Raw genomic sequence first — 17,391 nt, forward strand, 5'->3', positions numbered from 1 at the left:
CTGTAGAGGGTGGAGCCAATCATCTCTTAAGTAGCTGTCCTGAAAGGTTCCTGGAAATACCGTTACTGGTAAGTCTAACAGGGATTTTTAGCAGAGACCCTAGGGAATAAAATGATTGTTGCAATATTTTATGTCACAATGTATTTGCACAGTGGTCTTTCAAACACATTTGTTTGGGAAAAATAAACTTCAATGAATAAAAAAACCCAAAAAACGAAACAGTAAAGTTAGCCTAATACCACGATCGGAGATGCAGTGTGTCAGACTGACACACAACACCTCCGATCACCACGATGCGAAGTGGTTAATCACCACTGAGTTTATTTTTTGCACTATAAATGGAAAAAGACCGAAAATTTAGTGAAAAAAAAAAAAGCATTTTTCTTCAATTCTTTTATATAATTTTGCAAATAATTTTTCTTCATAAATTTTGATAAATTTATACTGCTACATTTCTTTGGTAAAAATAACCCAAATCAGTGTATATTATTTGGTCTGTGTGAAAGTTATAGAGTCTACAAACTATGGCGCCGATCACTGAAAATTGATTACACCTGATGTACTGGTGGCCTATTTAATTTTTTGAGACACTAACAAGCCAGGAAAGTACAAATACCTCCCAAATGACCCCATTTTGGGAAGTAGACATTCCAAGGTTTTTTTTTTTTTTTTTTTTTTTATGTAATTTTTTTCCCACAATTTTTTGCAAAATGAAGATTTTATTTATTTTTTCACAAAATTGTCATAAGTTATTTCTCACACACAGCACATGCATACTTCCAATTACACCCCAAAACACATTCTGCTACTCCTGAGTATAGCGATACCACATGTGTGAGACATTTACACAGCCTAGCCAGATAGAGTGGCCCAAAATGCAGCGGGAGCACAATAAGGTGTTCTAGGGACATAAATTTAAAATCTAATTTGACTACGTATTACACTTTTGTGGCATGGGTGTGACACGGATGGGCACTTATGTGGCATGGATGACCACTGATGTGGCATGGCTGAGCATGCACGGCTGGGCACAGATGAGCACGCCTGGGTCTTGGATGGATGAGCATGGCTGGGCCATGGGTGGATGGATGAGCCAGAAGGGGCACAGATCAGCACTGTGGGCACTTCACAGCCAGCCCACAAGCGCTGCTGCACCCGGCTCACTCCTCTCCTCGCACAATGTACCGATCGGTGCGTCTGTTGACAAGTGATTGTTCCATCACTGGACAGAACGATCATGTGGTAAAGGACTGCTGTCATTGGCCCTTTAACCCAATCCGTGACGCGCGGAGTCCGGAAGACCTGACAGTCACTGACATTTCCAAGTGCGCTCCCAAGGGGGCGTTCGGTAAACGTCATAGTACGTCCTCCCAGAGTTATCTATAGCCGTCAATCGGCTATGGCCCAGTCGGCACCTAGTTAAAACCGCAACCAAGGTTCCGCTATGATGCACTGTTAGCAGGTAGGGATATTGTTGCAGAAGAGACATGCAATGTCTCTTCTGCAATAAAACATACCTAACTGCCTGCTCACAGCAATTCCCCGACTGTAAACTGAGCTGTCAATGTGCAGCTCAGCTTACAGCAACCGGGCCAAATGTGCTGTGATGACCAGCTCCTGGGCATGTGCAGGAGTGACATCGTTCCACGCCGGCCAATGAAGATGAACCCTAAACATAGGAGAAAATGCTGTGGAAAGCACTGGGAAGGTGAGTATCCTCCCTTTAGTTCCTCTTTAACAACTTCATGTCTGGACTGTTTCACCCCCTACCTGCCCAGACCGTTTTTAAGCTTTCATTACTGTCACACTTTGACAATTACTCAGGCATGCAACATTGTACCCAAATTAACCACTAGCCGCCCGCCCACTGTCATATGATGGTGGAACGAGGCAGCTCTCGTTCTGGGCGGACGTCATATGACGTGATCGCCTTCCCGAGCCACTAGGGGGCGCACGCGCGCAGCGTCACTGGGGACCCGATGTGCGTGCCCGGCGGCCGCGATGTCCGCCGGGCACACGCAATTGACCAGTAACTGAGCAGGACCATGGATCTGTGTGTATAAACACACAGATCCATGTCCTGTCAGAGGAGAGAAGACCGATGGTGTGTCCCTTGTACATAGGGACACCAGTCGGTCACCTCCCCCAGTCAGTCCCCTTCCCCCCACTGTTAGAATCACCTTCTTAGGACACACGTTTAACCCCTCAATCACCCCCTAGTGTTAACCCCTTCCCTGCCAGTAACTTTTTCACAGTAATCAATGCATTTTTATAGCACGGATCGCTGTATAAATGTGAATGGTCCCAAAAATGTGTCAAAAGTGTCCGATATGTCCGCCTCAATATCGCAGTCACAATAAAAATCAAAGATCGCCGCCATGACTAGTAAAAAAAAAAAAATAAAAATGCTATTTTGTAGAAAAATGTAGAAGAATACATATCGGCCTAAACTGAGGAAAAAATAAAAAAAAAATAAAAATTGGATATTTATTATAGCAAAAAGTAAAAAATATTGTGTTTTTTCAAACTTGTCCCTCTTCTTTTGTTTATAGCGCAATAAATAAAAACCACAGAGGTGATCAAATACCACCAGAAGAAAAATCTATTTGTGGTGGAAAAATGATAACAATTACATTAGGGTGCAGTGTTGCATGACCGCGCAATTGTCATTTAAAGTGCGACAGCGCTGAAAGCTGAAAAATGGCTTGGGCAGGAAGGGGGTGAAAGTGCCCTGTACTGAGGTGGTTAAAGTGGGTGTAAAGGTTGAAGGCCTCCCTCACAACACGCTAATACTTACCTAACCCCAATCCAGCGACGTGTACGAGACCCAAGGCTCTCCCGAGTCTCTCCCTCCTGATTGGCTGAGATGCAGCAGCTGGAGCTGCTCCTAGGACCTAGGGCTCCTCCTACCAGGACAGGAAACACGTTAACCCCCACCAGATAAAAGGGCGGTCCTCCAGGCCCCATGTCAGTATTCGTGTTTCCTCCGGACGGGGGGTAACGTGTTTCCTGGAACTGGTTCCCCTAGGTCTCATGAGCGTGGCTCCTGTGGCATTTGGGGTGGTATTCCTACCTTCTTCTTAGGTCCCAGAGCGGCACATCCACCAGGAGAGTAGGTTTGTGGCTGCTGTCCCTGCTTCTTAGTGCATGGGAAATACCAGCACCACAATGTACGTCTGAGCTCTGGTCCGCGAGCCGCATGGCGGGAGTCGGCTTGGTTCTCCCTGCTAAACAGCATGGCTGGAAAGTGCAGTGGAAGAGAGGAAGCCGTGCGTGTGGAGGGGAGGAACTTATGCGTTTCAAGCTGGCCCACAAGAATACCCGACGGGGTCACTTCCAGGGCATGCGACGTCATCAGGCGGCGCTGGAGATGCTAGTTCGTGTCTCTAAAACGGCACGAACAGGGACGCTGGGATTTGAAAAAGAGTGAAACCCATCAGAGGCTGCGGACCACTACAGGGGCGGGATGGACTACTCTGCGATACCTTCAAAGGCAGCGGAAGCAGGCCCTAATACCAGCACATCATAGGTAAGCCTGAAATGTTTTTTACTTGCTTCCACATCCTGTGAGTGTTTTCCCCCTTCTAACCAGTAGGGACTAGGTGAAGGGGGCACATTTTTCCTTTCCTCCTGCACGGGGTGTTATGGAGTGTATGTGACATAAAATTCAATGGGGTCATTTGTTCTCTTGCAGGCCAAGGCTCACGACAAGGCCCCAAGCGCAGGCACCAAAAAGGAAATGTGTGGTTTGTGGAAACTAATTGAGCTCCTCATGGAGCAAAGTGGTTTGCCACACCTGTATAGACAGCCTAGTTAAGGATGACCCGGTAGTCTCCTGTCAGAAAATGCTGACTTCTGTTAGAGGTGAGCTTAACTCTACTGTTGGCTTGTTTAAAACGCTAATTGATAAGAGGGTCCATCTCCAGTTAGGACTTCGGCCGGTCCTAGCGCTCCACAGCAGAGTTCGGCGAGTTATGACTCTGAGGCTGAAGCTGGATCTACCCATTCTTCTCCGAAAGAATAAGGGTCCAATACAGGGCCCAGCGATAGAGAATCCGCAAGGGGCTCGAGGTATAAGTTATCATTGGAAGATGTGGATGACTTATTATAAGCTATCTATACGACACTTGATATAGAAGAGGAGAAGGTACAATTGTATAAACATGACTTTGTGTACAAAGGTTTGCATAAGAAAAAGAGGAGATATCCTTCTTCACAGAGCCTGGGACTCAGCCAATGGGAATCTTAAACCAGCTCTGGCCTCCACTTGTGTAGCCAGAAATTTAGAAGTATGGTTGACACAAATGCAAACACACTTGTTGGCAGGTCTACAGGTCTTCACCTCTAGAGAACAGATTCTGAAATCTTTCCCTTTCCTCTTTCGTGCAGTGGGGTTTTTGGCTGATTCTTCCGCAGAGTCAGTAATAATGACAGCTAGGACCTCGGCCTTAGTGAATTCGGCCAGAAGATGTCTATGGCTTAAAACCCGGTCAGACGACGTTGCCTCAAAGTTACGCCTATGTGGTCTTCCCTTAACAGGCGATCATCTTTTTGGCCCAGGTCTGCAAGAGGCGCTGGAACGCACGGCCGATAGAAAAGAGGCATTTCCAGAGAGTAAGAAAAAGCTGACAGCCAGAAAGTTTTTTTTCGTGACCAAAGTAGGCAGCAAGGTCCTAGAGAAAGGGACAATAGGCATAGGGCACAAGGGCAGAGGTAGAGGGGGTGTCTTGTTTAACTCTCCTCAACAACCTGCCAAGCCACAGTGACTCGTGTCTCCCAGTGGGAGGAAGATTGAGGGCTTTTTTCCCAGAGTGGGCAGCAGTCTCCTCAAGTCCATTTATCCTGGACCTAGTGACCAATAGGTACAGGCTTGAATTTTCTTGCCAGCCACCAGAGCGTTTATCCGTCACCTTCCCTCCCCAAGATCCGGGTAAAAGCGAGGGACCCGGGTCTCCCGATTGGAATCTTGATCCAAAGGTCCTGACCCTGGTTCCCCAGTCGGATCAGGGCAAGGGATTTTACTCCCATATATTTGTCATCAGAAAGCAGTCAGGAAAATATCGGCTTAGCCTGCACCTCCGGTCTCTAAACCGTCTATCGCGTACAAGCACTTTTGTATGGAGATGGTGTTCTTAATCAAAAACCCGCTTTACCCAAACTGCTTCGTGGCCATTCGGCCTCTGTTACGCCTTCCCACCGACTATTTCCGGAAGTCCTCCGGAAATTTCTTCTAGAAGAAACAGATCTTATCCTAATAGCCCCTTTTTGGCCCAAGAGGCAATGGTTTTCCCTGTTACAGACTCTGGTCTCAGAGCCTTCGCTGAGTCTTCCGAAAAGACAGGACTTATCGCAGGGTCCAGTGTCTCACCCACAGGTGGTTTCCTTGACGGCCTGGTATCAGAAGAAAAGATGCTAAGCATCCAGGGGTTCTCTGGCAAAGTAGTCAAGTTTGGTAAATTGCAGAAAACCAGTCGTTAGAGCCATATATTCCAAAGTCTGGAAGAATTTTAACTCATGGTTATCTGAGAACCAAAGATTAACTCATGATGTTCCTTCAATTTTGGAATTTTTTCAAGAGGGTGACGACAAAGGTCCTTTCAGTTAGTACTTTAAAGGTACAGGTGGCAGCTATCAGTGATTTTATCTCTTGGAAAATCCCACTATATCTAGATACTTTAAATCAATTTGTAGGTCCAGGCCAGTAGTGGTTAGAAGTTGTCTAACCTGGGACCTGTCCCTGGTGCTTCAAACTCTGGTAGAATTCCCTTTAAGCCCTTAGAGGATATTTCAGTTAAGTTACCTACCTTAAAAACAATTTTTCCTTGTGGCAATTACCTCAGCTCGTAGGGTAAGTGAGTTACAGCCTTTCCTCGCAATTTTTGAGGATCAGATTGTTTTGAAAACAGTTCCAGGATTTCTGCCTGAAGTGGCCAGTACATTTCACAGATCCCAGGACATTGTACTGCCAACCTTTTGTAGTTTGCCAAAGGGCGACCGAGAAAGGAATATTTAGACGTTAGAAGAATTCTTCTCGTCTACCTTGAGGTCACCAAGACCTTTAGAAAAACAGGCGCCTTGTTTGTCCTCTTTTCAGGAGCACACAAAGGAAAGAGTGCATCTAAAACCACCTTGGCTAGTTGGATAAAGCAAGCTATTTCTGAAACTTACAAAATTAGGGAAGTCCCTCCGCCTTTTGTCACTGCGCACTCAAGAGCCTTGTCTGCGTCTTGGGCTGAAAGGGCTGGAGCCTCACCGAAACAAATTTGCAAGGCTGCCACTTGGTCCAGTTTTTCGACCTTCATTAATTATTATTGCCTGGATCTCCTATCTGCTCAGGAGCAGGTGTTTGGTCATAAGGTCCTTCAGGCAGTTGTCCCTCCCTGGTAAATTCTGGCCCATCGTCTCATGGCTGTCCTGGAAGACGCTTAGAGAAAAGCTGAGTTAGACTTACTGGTAACGTCTTTTTCTGAGAGTCTTCCAGGACAGCTGGAGTCCCACCCGGTTTTGTATTGAAGTTATGTGTATTATGCATATGTTTAGCAGGTTCGTCCTACGGTTCTCGAGAATACTGACACGGGGCCTGGAGGACCGCCCTTTTATCTGGTGGGGGTTAACGTGTTTCCTGTCCTGGTAGGAGGGGCCCTAGGTCTCATGGCTGTCCTGGAAGACTCTCAGAAAAGGAGTTACCGGTAAGTCTAACTCAGCTTTTTTAAATAAAAAAAAAATTCCTTTTGCCTAGGACGCGATCAGCAGACTGTCAGTATTCTAGCTGTGTACTGCAACCACTCTGCTCTCGTCTGTGGCGGCTGACTGCTTTAATATATCTGCATATGCCCTTAGACTATTGGGCGCACGTGAGTGGATCTCATTACATGTTTGCTGGTGTACCTGGTACAAGAAGCATTGCGCAATGATATTTCCTTTTTCTTTTATTTACCTTATATATGATATCTGATGGCGATTACTACATGGGATACGGCTGAAGCTATAGCTAAAGGTTAATGTCGTTCAAGAGTGACAAATTGAACACCAATTAAGCAATTGTAGAGCTATTTTAGAGCTTTGGACACTGGGACTGGATTTATTCCCTGTTTTAACTTGGCTGTCTGATTTTAATTTCTATGCTTAATACCATTAGAGTGGCAATTGTTTTCATTAAGATCGTTTGTATAGGATTTTTATTCTCATATTTATGCACAGGTTGTCACAAATTTTATTGCACACGATTTTTTGCACTTGTTTGCAATTGGATTTAGTTGGATTTATTTTATGAACTGCTGATGTGGGTTATATTATTTGAATCTTTAATTATTTATTTATTCATCTCATCACTTAGTGAAGCGCTTCATACACATTTTACTATTTAGCTTTGTGGGTGCCATTCATTTACTCTTTGTGCATTTAGGTGCACCAACAGCCTATTCAGAGTGAATCAGTTATGGTAACATTGCATCCTAATGCAGATATACATGAGTGAAGGTGCCCGAAAGGGTTATTCACACCAGCCCTGTTCAGCAGTGTTTCCCAACATATGGACAAGGTAGTTGGCTTTATGTATTATTTCAGTTAACACCAGTGTGCTGCCTTGGTGTTTGTGTAAACTAAGTAGGGCAGGGTGCATTTTTAGGCTCCATTCACTCTGAAGTGTTTTTTTTTTTTCATGCTTTTTGCAGAAACGCAGGATGTTATTTTTAACATGGGTTCCTATGGAACACGTTCACATCGATGCATTTTTGTACCTCTGCGTTTTTGGAAAGGGCAGTAGCATGCAGCGTTTTGCATGTATTAGACTTCAGACCCGTATCCAAAATGCAAGTGCTGCTTTTTTCTTTTTTCCTCCAATTTTGCCACGATTTGCGAATTGTTTGTTGGGGGGGCTTGGCTTTACATATACTGTATATAGCTTGTTGCTAAGGAGCGGGCTGGGAAACCAGCCGCCGCGTCCTTAACAACGGATGAGTTATCAGCTGAATGTAACAAAAAAAAAAAAAATAAGGCGCGGGGATCCCTCCAAAATCCATACCAGACCCGTATCCGAGCATGCAGGTCAGGAAGGGGAGGGGACAAGCTGAACCATACCACATGGGGGGGTGCTTTGGGGCGGGGGGGCTGAACCTTGTCCACCGGCCAGGGTTGTGGGGGCGGTGCTTTGGGGCGGGGGGGCTCAACCTTGTCCACCGGCCAGGGTTGTGGGGGCCTGCGGGCAAGGGTTTATCAGAATCTGGAAGCTCCCTTTAACAGGGAGGCACCCAGATCCTGCCCCCCCCCCATGTAAATGAGTATGGGGTACATTGTACCCCCACCCATTAACCAAAAAAAGTAGTGTAGAGTGACAAAAGACAAGAGCCAGTCTTTGACAAGTCCTTTGTTTAAAAATTTTATTTTTCTTCCCGCTTCTTCCTACGGTCTTCTTCATCTTTCTCTGTTCTTCTCTCTTCTCTCTTTCCTTTTTCTTCTTCCCCACTGAAAATAAAAGAAAACAACCCTCCTCCAACGCTGCGTCCTGCCTATCTGTTCGTTCTGATGTTGCACATGTCTTATAAAACTGTGGGGCGTGGCCACCAGATGGTGACATCACGGACCCATCATGCCCCGGGCGGAGACATCACAAGGGGCGGCGTCTCTGGATGACGTCATTCACCCCATAGTTATATAAGAAATGTCCCACATTGACATGGACAGATCAGCGGGACCCAGCGTTTCAGGAGAATCTTTTTTTTATCTCCGGATGAAGAAGACCGGAGAAAGAAGACATTTTTAATAAAGGACTTGTCAAAAACTGTCTCTTGTCTTTTGTCACACTACACTACTTTTTTGGGTGAATGGGTAGGGGTACAATGTACCCCATACTCATGCACATAAGGGGGGCCAGGATCTGGGGGCCCCTTTGTTAAAGGGGGCTACCAGATTCTGATAAGCTCCCTTGCTGGGGGGCTTAAATAAAGCAAAAAGCACTGCAAAAACCCTCAAAATCAACATTCATAGATGTGAATTGAGCCTTACACAGTGTTTTGTTTTCGCCTCATAAATATGTCTGCTTCTGCAGTTTCTGCCCCGCTAGGAAAGTCGGCATCATAACAATCTGTATTCTTTACTCAATTCGCGTTTGCTGCTGGCCTTAATTGGAAAGTTATATATCTTTCCAGTTCCTTACCTAAGAAATGCTGTGCTTAAATAGGAAAAATCCACTGCTCCACTACAAATATTGTGCCCCAGGACTTCCAACAGTAGATGCTTGGTCCATGATCTAAGAGGTAGTGTAAGCAGCTAAAAGCTTTTAGTTAACTCATCACTAAAGAAGGCTTTAAAATGATCATTTGAGGATAGCAGTGTGTGAACTTGATACAAAAAAAAAAAAAAAAAATCCAAGCTAGTATATAAAATGAATATGACACAATTTACCTAGATTAAAAAGCAGCATGCAGAAAGACCAATATATACAGTTCTATACGGGTGAGTGCAAATAACAACTGCAGTGCTTAAATTGAGACATTCTCGCTGCATGCTTAAAAATATGTACTCCACCACAATATAAACAGTATAATAATGTTTTGTGAAATGCAACATTATAAGTTAGACTTCTGGATGTGCCAAACTCCACCATCACAACCAAATATGGACTGAAGGCTTATCAGAGGGATGGGCCCTTACAGAATAGAGGTCAGTGTGCGCCTAAGTATTGCAAATTGGGATTAAACAGGAATAAAATAACCAACACTCCAGCAATATACTGACCGACACACCAGTGTCCCCAAAACATATAGGAAAAGGCTCCAACAGTGCAGATTATCAAAGTAAATCCACCAAATTATAAAATGGTAAAAACACTAAATTCCAAGGCTTGCTCCAAACACTGAGCTTCTTCCAGCATGGCATGATGACATTGGCATTCAAAACTCCGCTGTATGCATTTTGTCACCAACAGACATCTTCAGGGACTTATGCCGCGTACACGGCATACTTGGTCCTAAAGCACCTCAAAGAAGCTGCTAGCAGGACTTTTTTTGACGCCCTGCCAGTGCACCGCTCCAGTGTGAAAGCCCTCGGGCTTTCACACTGGAGTGACAGGAGAGACGCTTTGGCAGGCGCCATTTTTAACGCTAGTGCCTGTAAAACTTCTCAGTGTGAAAGGGGTCTTATTGCATTGTTCTGTTAGCAGTATAGTCAGTGTTTATCTGGCGCTCTATATGGAGTAATCCTTAGGGATATAGTCTGTGGCTGTAATAGCTGGATAGTGATGTATCCATAGAAAGGGGTATTAAGGGTTAAAAAGAAAGGCAGCCATCCTTCAGAGTGTGTCCAGAACTCTGCAAGACATGTAAGGAAAAAACAGGGAGGGGAGGCGCCGACCTGAGTGTAGTATTAAAATGATGACTTTAACAGGATAAGATTAAAAACACTTACAAGATGATAGAAGATGCATGCTCGTCAAAGTAAAGTGCAGTCCTGGCATTCCACGTGACTCTGTGGGTCCCACCGCAGTTCCGGATAGCTGGAAAGGATTGAGCAGCTGGCTGGAATGGATCACCGTGTTTCTCCAGGAGCAAAGGAACCAAGCAGCTCCACGCAGACCAGCATGGACCATGGAACAGGAAGTGATGTCACCGGCGTCTGATTGGACCTAGGCAGGGCTGTAATCTTGTCAATCAGGGCTGCAGTGATGAAAGGCTACGCGCTCGGCGCTGACTGCTCCTTCTATTGGCCTCGAGGCCATTAGAAGGAGCAGTCAGCGCCGAGCGCGATCGTCTCACGGAGAGGAAGAACTGGGAAATGCTGATGTAAACAAGCATTTCCCCATTCTGCCTAGTGACACTGACACTGATCACAGTTCCCTGTAATCGGGAGCGGTGATCAGTGTCGTGTCACACATAGCCCCTCCCCTCCACAGTTAGAATCGCTCCCTAGGACACACTTAACCCCTACAGTGCCCCCTAGTGGTTAACCCCTTCACTGCCAGTCACATTTACACAGTAATCAATGCATTTTTAATCGCACTGATCGCTGTATAAATGTGAATGGTCCCAAAATAGCGCCAAAAATGTCCGATCTGTCCGCCATAATGTCGCAGTCACGTTAAAAATCGCTGATCACTGCCATTACTAGTAAAAAAAATATTAATAATAATAAAATATGGTATGAATAAAAATGCCATAAAACTATCCCCTATTTTGTAGACACTATAACTTTTGCGCTAACCAATCGATAAACGCTTATTGCGATTTTTTTTTCTTTTTTTTTTTTTTTTTTTTTTACCAAAAATGTAGAATGCGTATCCGTATAAGTGTAGAATACGTATCCACCCAAACTGAGGGGAAAAAAATGTTTTTTCTTATATATTTTTTTGTGCATATTTATTATAGCAAAAAGTAAAAAATAATGTTTTTTTTTTTCAAAATTGTTGCTATTTTCTTGTTTAAGAAAGCTCTATTTGTGGGGAAAAAAAGGACGTCAATTTTGTTTGGGAGCCACGTCGCACGACCGCGCAATTGTCAGTTAAAGCGACGCAGTGCCGAATCGCAAAAAACGCTCTGGTCTTTTGCCAGCCAAATGGTGAGGGGCTTAAGTGGTTAAAGAGGTTTTTCACAATTTACTAAGCCGATTTACACTACCTATCACATACCAAATAGACATTTTTTTCTCTTTGTCAATAAATTAGAATGTCATTAATAATTTTCAAGTTTTGATTGTACCTCAAATCATTCCCTCTAGCAAACATTTCCAGCTTGTAGAAATGTACATATGTATACTGCTGTATGTTTTCCGTCCACATGGTGTCAGTAAAACTGTTTAAATGATGGTGCAACCAGTTGAGAGACTAAACTCACATACTTTAAATTTCCTTGTAGGAATGAACTTTGTACACCTGAAAATGTTTAGTGGTATATTGACATTTAGTAGCATTGTTCATGTTTGGTTGGTTTCTGAGAAAAGAACATTATTTTTTTTTTTTTTTTTTGTGGAAACCTTGCAAAGAATAGATAGTTATAAAATATGCTTTAGTAAAAATAACTGCAAGGCAACATTTTGGTACAAACATTACAGGAAATTGAGAGGTCACCTACCTGAAAGACAAAGCACAAACACAAAGCTTGTGTTTTTTGCAATACTGATGCACAAGCCAAAAAAATATATATTTAGTGCTGTGACTGGGTAAATAAATAAAGCTTCTGTTTTTAATATATGTATGATTGTAGTAAAAATTAATGAATACAGAGCTAACCCTAAAATATATTATAGTGAACCTTTTAGCTTCTATTATCAAATATAAAAATAAAACTTACTACAATAAAATGCTTAGTTCAAACGCCAACATACCTTTTCCATTGTATATTAACAAAAAATGCTTATAAAGAAGTCTTAAATATAGTGGCCTCTTTTTTTCTTTATACAGTGGCAATACACCTAGCAAACAACTTCCACTATAGTGCTAGCTCAATTTTACTTCACTTGTAAACATTTCAGGGAATCAACACACTCGCCAGTTTATAATGAACCTTTATCATGACGAAGGACTTTGTTATATGGTCCTCCAGAGACTTAAAACTCTTCACAAAACTCTTCTCTTCCATGTTAGTATGTATGTATTTATGTATTTATCAATGTTGATGTACAGATGAGAAATTCAACAGTTGACTCTGATCCAACCTAATTATGTACAGTATGCATAAGTTTCTCTTCTAATGCCCCAACAAACTCAAAAAATGTAAAACTATACAGGGATCCAGCACTCTTGACTGACAAGATGAAGGCTATTAACTCCGATTATATATGGAAATGTCAATGGATCTTTGTTGCTGTGATTTCCTGATGGAGCAACAATAAATATGGACTGCTCATTATAAACACCACTACACTCAGAATACCAATGCTCTCACTGATAAGTATTACTTGTTTTCCCTTTTCATCATTCAGGACAGCCACTATGAGAGATAGTCTCCTCCTCTTCCTCTAGGAAACACTGCGCCAGCCCATAAATTCTTACTTCCCCTGCCGGACCTCAGTTAATAGTATTTCCTCCGGTGGGGAGACACTGTGCATGGGACCAGGCTTAAACAGTCAGGGAGATTGTGACTTCTTTATAACACCCCTAAGGAAGCAGGGGCTTCCAGGGTAAGAAGAAGCGGTACATACCAGCAGCAGAAGCCACCCCTTCCTTGTCCAACGCGGCATCAGGTTTCGGGGGACCCCTATCGCATCCACAGGGCCGCAGCAAGGAGACAGTCCGCTCTCCCTGTACGCTGTATAGGGCCGGACGATGGGTGACGTCCTTTTTCGGCGGAGGGCGGACGTCTCCCTTTGACCCGCGTCTTCTGGTTCCGGGTCGCGGAGCTGATAGGGGGCCGGGTGCAGGCTGGAGAGAGTCAGAAACACGCACAGGCAGCGTGAGACTCAACACAGGCAACCACCTGCAGTCATGTCGGAGGCAGATGCTGCGACTCATACTGACACTATCTCAAGCCTTCCGAAGGTAAGAGTTCCCTGGGGAGGGGTCCTCTCTATCTAGGATTGCCCCCCCTCATGTATGGTTCCTTGCTTAGAGGGGGGCAGACCCCCTGGGTGGTCAGGGGGTGAGGGTGGCTCAGATCCCAAAGTGGTGGGTCTAGTGCACTCCCAGGGTTGTTTTCCGTTAACAAGGCTGAATGTAATGTCTTTTTCTGTATGTAATTTCAGAAAGCTACAGAAAAGACAAAGTCCACTCATGTCTCTAAAAGGAAGTGTGCCTCTTGTAGAGACAGTTTAGGGGAAGCATGGACCAAGGTTTTGTGTAAAGACTGCATAGACTCCCTGGTGAAGGAAAGGGAATCTGAACAGCAGTCCGGATTGGCAACCTCTGTAAAAGAGCTTTCATCCACTTTTTCATCTTTTAAAACGCTTTTTGAAAAGTTTCAGATTCCCTCTAATCCCATTCAGCAGGACACAACCCCGCCACATGCTCAGAGCTCTGCACCTGCCAGATTTACTAATATAGTTATGGCAGAGGAGATTTCAGGCCTGTCTGGGGTGGAGCAAAGGCAACCAGACAGTGGCACCTCTGACTCCCATGAGGAATCAGATGGGGAGGACCAGGACGGGGAGTCCAGGAAAATCTCCAGATATAATTTGTGCTTGGATGAGGTGGAAGATCTCCTAGGGGCAATTTATACAACCCTCGGTATACATGAGGATAAAAAACACCTATCACTCCATGACCTAATGTACAAGGGCTTGGGGGATCAAAAGAAAAAAGTTTTTCCAGTACATGAAGTACTGGTTGAAACGATTAAAAAAGAGTGGCAGGATCCCGAAAGGAAACCCTTCTTCTCTAGCTCCCTAAAGAGAAGGTTCCCTTTTTCAGAGGATCCAGCGTCCATTTGGAATAAAAATCCTAAATTGGACGCCGCCTTCTCTCAGGTCTCCAGACACACAGACTTGGCATTTGAGGATATGGGGGACTTGTCGGATTTCATGGACGAAAGGATAGATTCACTACTTAAAAAGACGTGGGACTCAACAGTAGGTAACTTAAAGCCAGAAATGGCTGTTACGGTAGTAGCCCGCAATTTAGAACACTGGCTTTTCCAGATTCAAGAGCACTTTGAAGCTGGCACGGCCAAGGAGACTATCCTATCTTCTTTCCCCACGAATCTGCGAGGAATCGCATACATAGCAGACGCCTCAGCAGAATCAGTCTGTATGTCAGCCAGATCAGCAGCTCTGGCTAACTCGGCCAGAAGAGCCCTCTGGCTGAAGACTTGGCCGGGCGACACCGCCTCTAAGGTCAAGTTGTGTGGGATACCCTTGACAGGTGATCTACTCTTTGGTCCTGGGTTCGATACAGGCTTAGACCGTACAGCGGACAAAAAAGTCCTTCTCACTCAAACGGAAAACCCCAGCACAAACAAAGAAGGGGTTTCGTCCGCAAAAGCGAAGGGAAGCACCTAAGCAGGGGGGGGCAGAAGAAAACTTGGGTCCAAAGAGGCAAGGGCAGAGGAGGGGCGATTTTTCGCCCTCCTGAAAAAGCCCGTAAAGATCAATGACTCTTTAGGTATGGTGGGAGGAAGACTGGGGGCCTTCCTTCCACAGTGGGAGACCATCTCCCCCAATCGGTTCATCCTGGGGATCATAAGAAGGGGGGTATCTCCTGGAATTCACAAGACCCCCCCGCAAAGGTTCCTTGTCACGCAGCTTTCCAACTGCACGGTAGAGGCCGAAGCTTTGTTAGACGCTCTAAAGGAACTAGAAATTCAGAACGTAGTTCGCAGAGTACCAAAGGGGGAGGAAGGAGAGGGGGTTTATTCCCACGTATTTGTGGTGAAAAAACCCTCAGGGAAATTCAGATTGATTCTGAATTTAAAGCCCCTAAACAGGTCCATTTGCTACAAAAGATTCCGCATGGAGTCAATCTTCAGGGTCAGAGCCCTGCTACCACACAATTGTTTTATGGTGTCTCTGGACCTCAGGGACGCGTATTTACACATCCCTATCGCAGAAACCTCTCAGAAGTTTCTCCGTTTAGCAATAGACCTGGATGGTGCAATACTGCATCTACAATTTCAAGCACTGCCTTTCGGGCTATCCTCCTCGCCCCGCATATTTACCAAGGTCCTGGCAGAGGCCATGGCCTTCCTGCGACTCCAGGGAGTGCTAGTTACAGCCTATCTGGACTACCTGCTCCTATTTGCAGTATCCCCAGAACAATTAATCAAGGATCTCGATCTAACAAAGAAGGTACTAACAGGATTGGGGTGGCTGCTGAACTTAGAAAAGTCCAGCCTCATTCCTTCACAGCGCATTATGTACCTAGGATACCTGCTGGACATTACGCTTTTGAGAGTTTTTCTTCTGGGGGAAAAAATTCTAAAACTGGACAGAGCAGTTTTCTCCCTCCAGTGCAACCATCTGGTTTCCAAAAGGTTCATAATGTCAACGCTAGGCCTTCTAACCTCTACTCTCCCAGCAGTGCAGTGGGCAGGATTACACTTTTGTCCCCTGCAGTCATTTTTACTAAGGGTGTGGGACCACAGTCAGAGGGATCTAGACACCTTAGTACATGTTCCCCATCAGATAAAGAGATCTCTTTGGTGGTGGAGGAAGAAAGCGAACTTGTCTCAAGGACGTTTGTGGCTTGTCCCAGTTTCTCAGATAGTAACCACGGACGCAAGCGGCAAAGGCTGGGGGGCACATCTTGGATCCCTTCTAGCTCAGGGCATGTGGAAGGGCGACGAACTAAAAAGAACGTCCAATTGGAAAGAGCTGAGGGCAGTTGGCCTAGCCCTCAGATTTTTCAAAAAAGAACTCCAGGGCCACCATATCTAGGTGCAGTCAGACAACTCATCTGCCGTGGCCTGTATAAACAAACAGGGAGGCACCAGAACTGGAAGTCTGCTGGCCCTAGCAACAGACATTCTACATTGGGCCGAAACCAACACTCTCTCACTCTCAGCGTTTTTTCTGAGGAAAACGTAATAGCAGACTTTCTCAGCCGAAGAAGACTGCGAGAGGGAGATTGGGCCCTCAACCAGGAGGTTTTCAATCTCATATCCGAAAAATGGGGACCCCCAGAAATGGATCTTTTCGCATCAAGAGACAACACGAAAACCCCTGTTTTTTTCTCCCTAAATGCAGGAGAAGGAGCTCTGGGGGTGGACACGTTAACCCAGAATTGGCATTTCAAAACATGCTATGCCTTCCCTCCTCCGGTGTTATTACCAGCAGTTCTGAGGAAGTTTCAACTAGAGAGCACTTCTCTCATCCTAGTAGCTCCACATTGGCTGAAAAGGGCATGGTTTTCAATTCTCAGTCAGTTAGCAGCAGAGCCGCCCCTATTCCTTCCACCTCAGGAGGATCTCCTCTCACAGGGACCAGTCCTCTGTCCACAAATACACCAGTGGAAGTTAGCGGCCTGGCTACTGAGGAGGGTATATTAAAATCTACGGTATTTTCACAGAGATTAATCTCCACCCTCAACAGTAGAAAAAAGGAGACGCATCGGATTTATAAAAAGGTCTGGCTCCTTTTCAACAAATGGTGCGTAGGAAACTCCTTCTCGGTGCAGAGCCCCATAGCTGTGTTGTAGTTTCTGCAGTGTGAAGCAGACAAGGGGTTATCCATAGGTACCCTTAAAAGTCAGGTGTCAGCACTCCGTGCTTATTTAGAGAAATCTCTGGCCACCAATTCTTTAGGGCGCTGTCCAGACAGAGACCTATCCGAGGTCCACCCTTTCCTGGGTGGGATCTATCTTTAGTCTTACAGAGCCTAACGGGAATCCCCTTTGAGCCTTTGGACAGATGTTTGTTAAAGGAACTAACCTTAAAAACAGTATTTTTAGTGACAACTGCCAGGAGGGTCAGTGAAATTGAGGCTTTATCAATTAGACCTCCTTTTTGCGTTATTTTTCCAGACAGGATAGTC

The 17,391-nt window shown here is 45.0% G+C and overlaps 1 protein-coding gene across 2 annotated transcripts in view; it reads left to right on the top strand.

Moving 5' to 3' along the window:
• The window catches only part of USE1 (unconventional SNARE in the ER 1), a 190,604-nt gene that overhangs the window by 9,959 nt on the left and 163,254 nt on the right, over positions 1–17,391 (top strand). The window lies entirely within an intron of this gene.

Source organism: Aquarana catesbeiana, linkage group LG01 (assembly GCF_042186555.1).
Source record: "Aquarana catesbeiana isolate 2022-GZ linkage group LG01, ASM4218655v1, whole genome shotgun sequence".
NCBI lineage: Eukaryota > Metazoa > Chordata > Amphibia > Anura > Ranidae > Aquarana > Aquarana catesbeiana.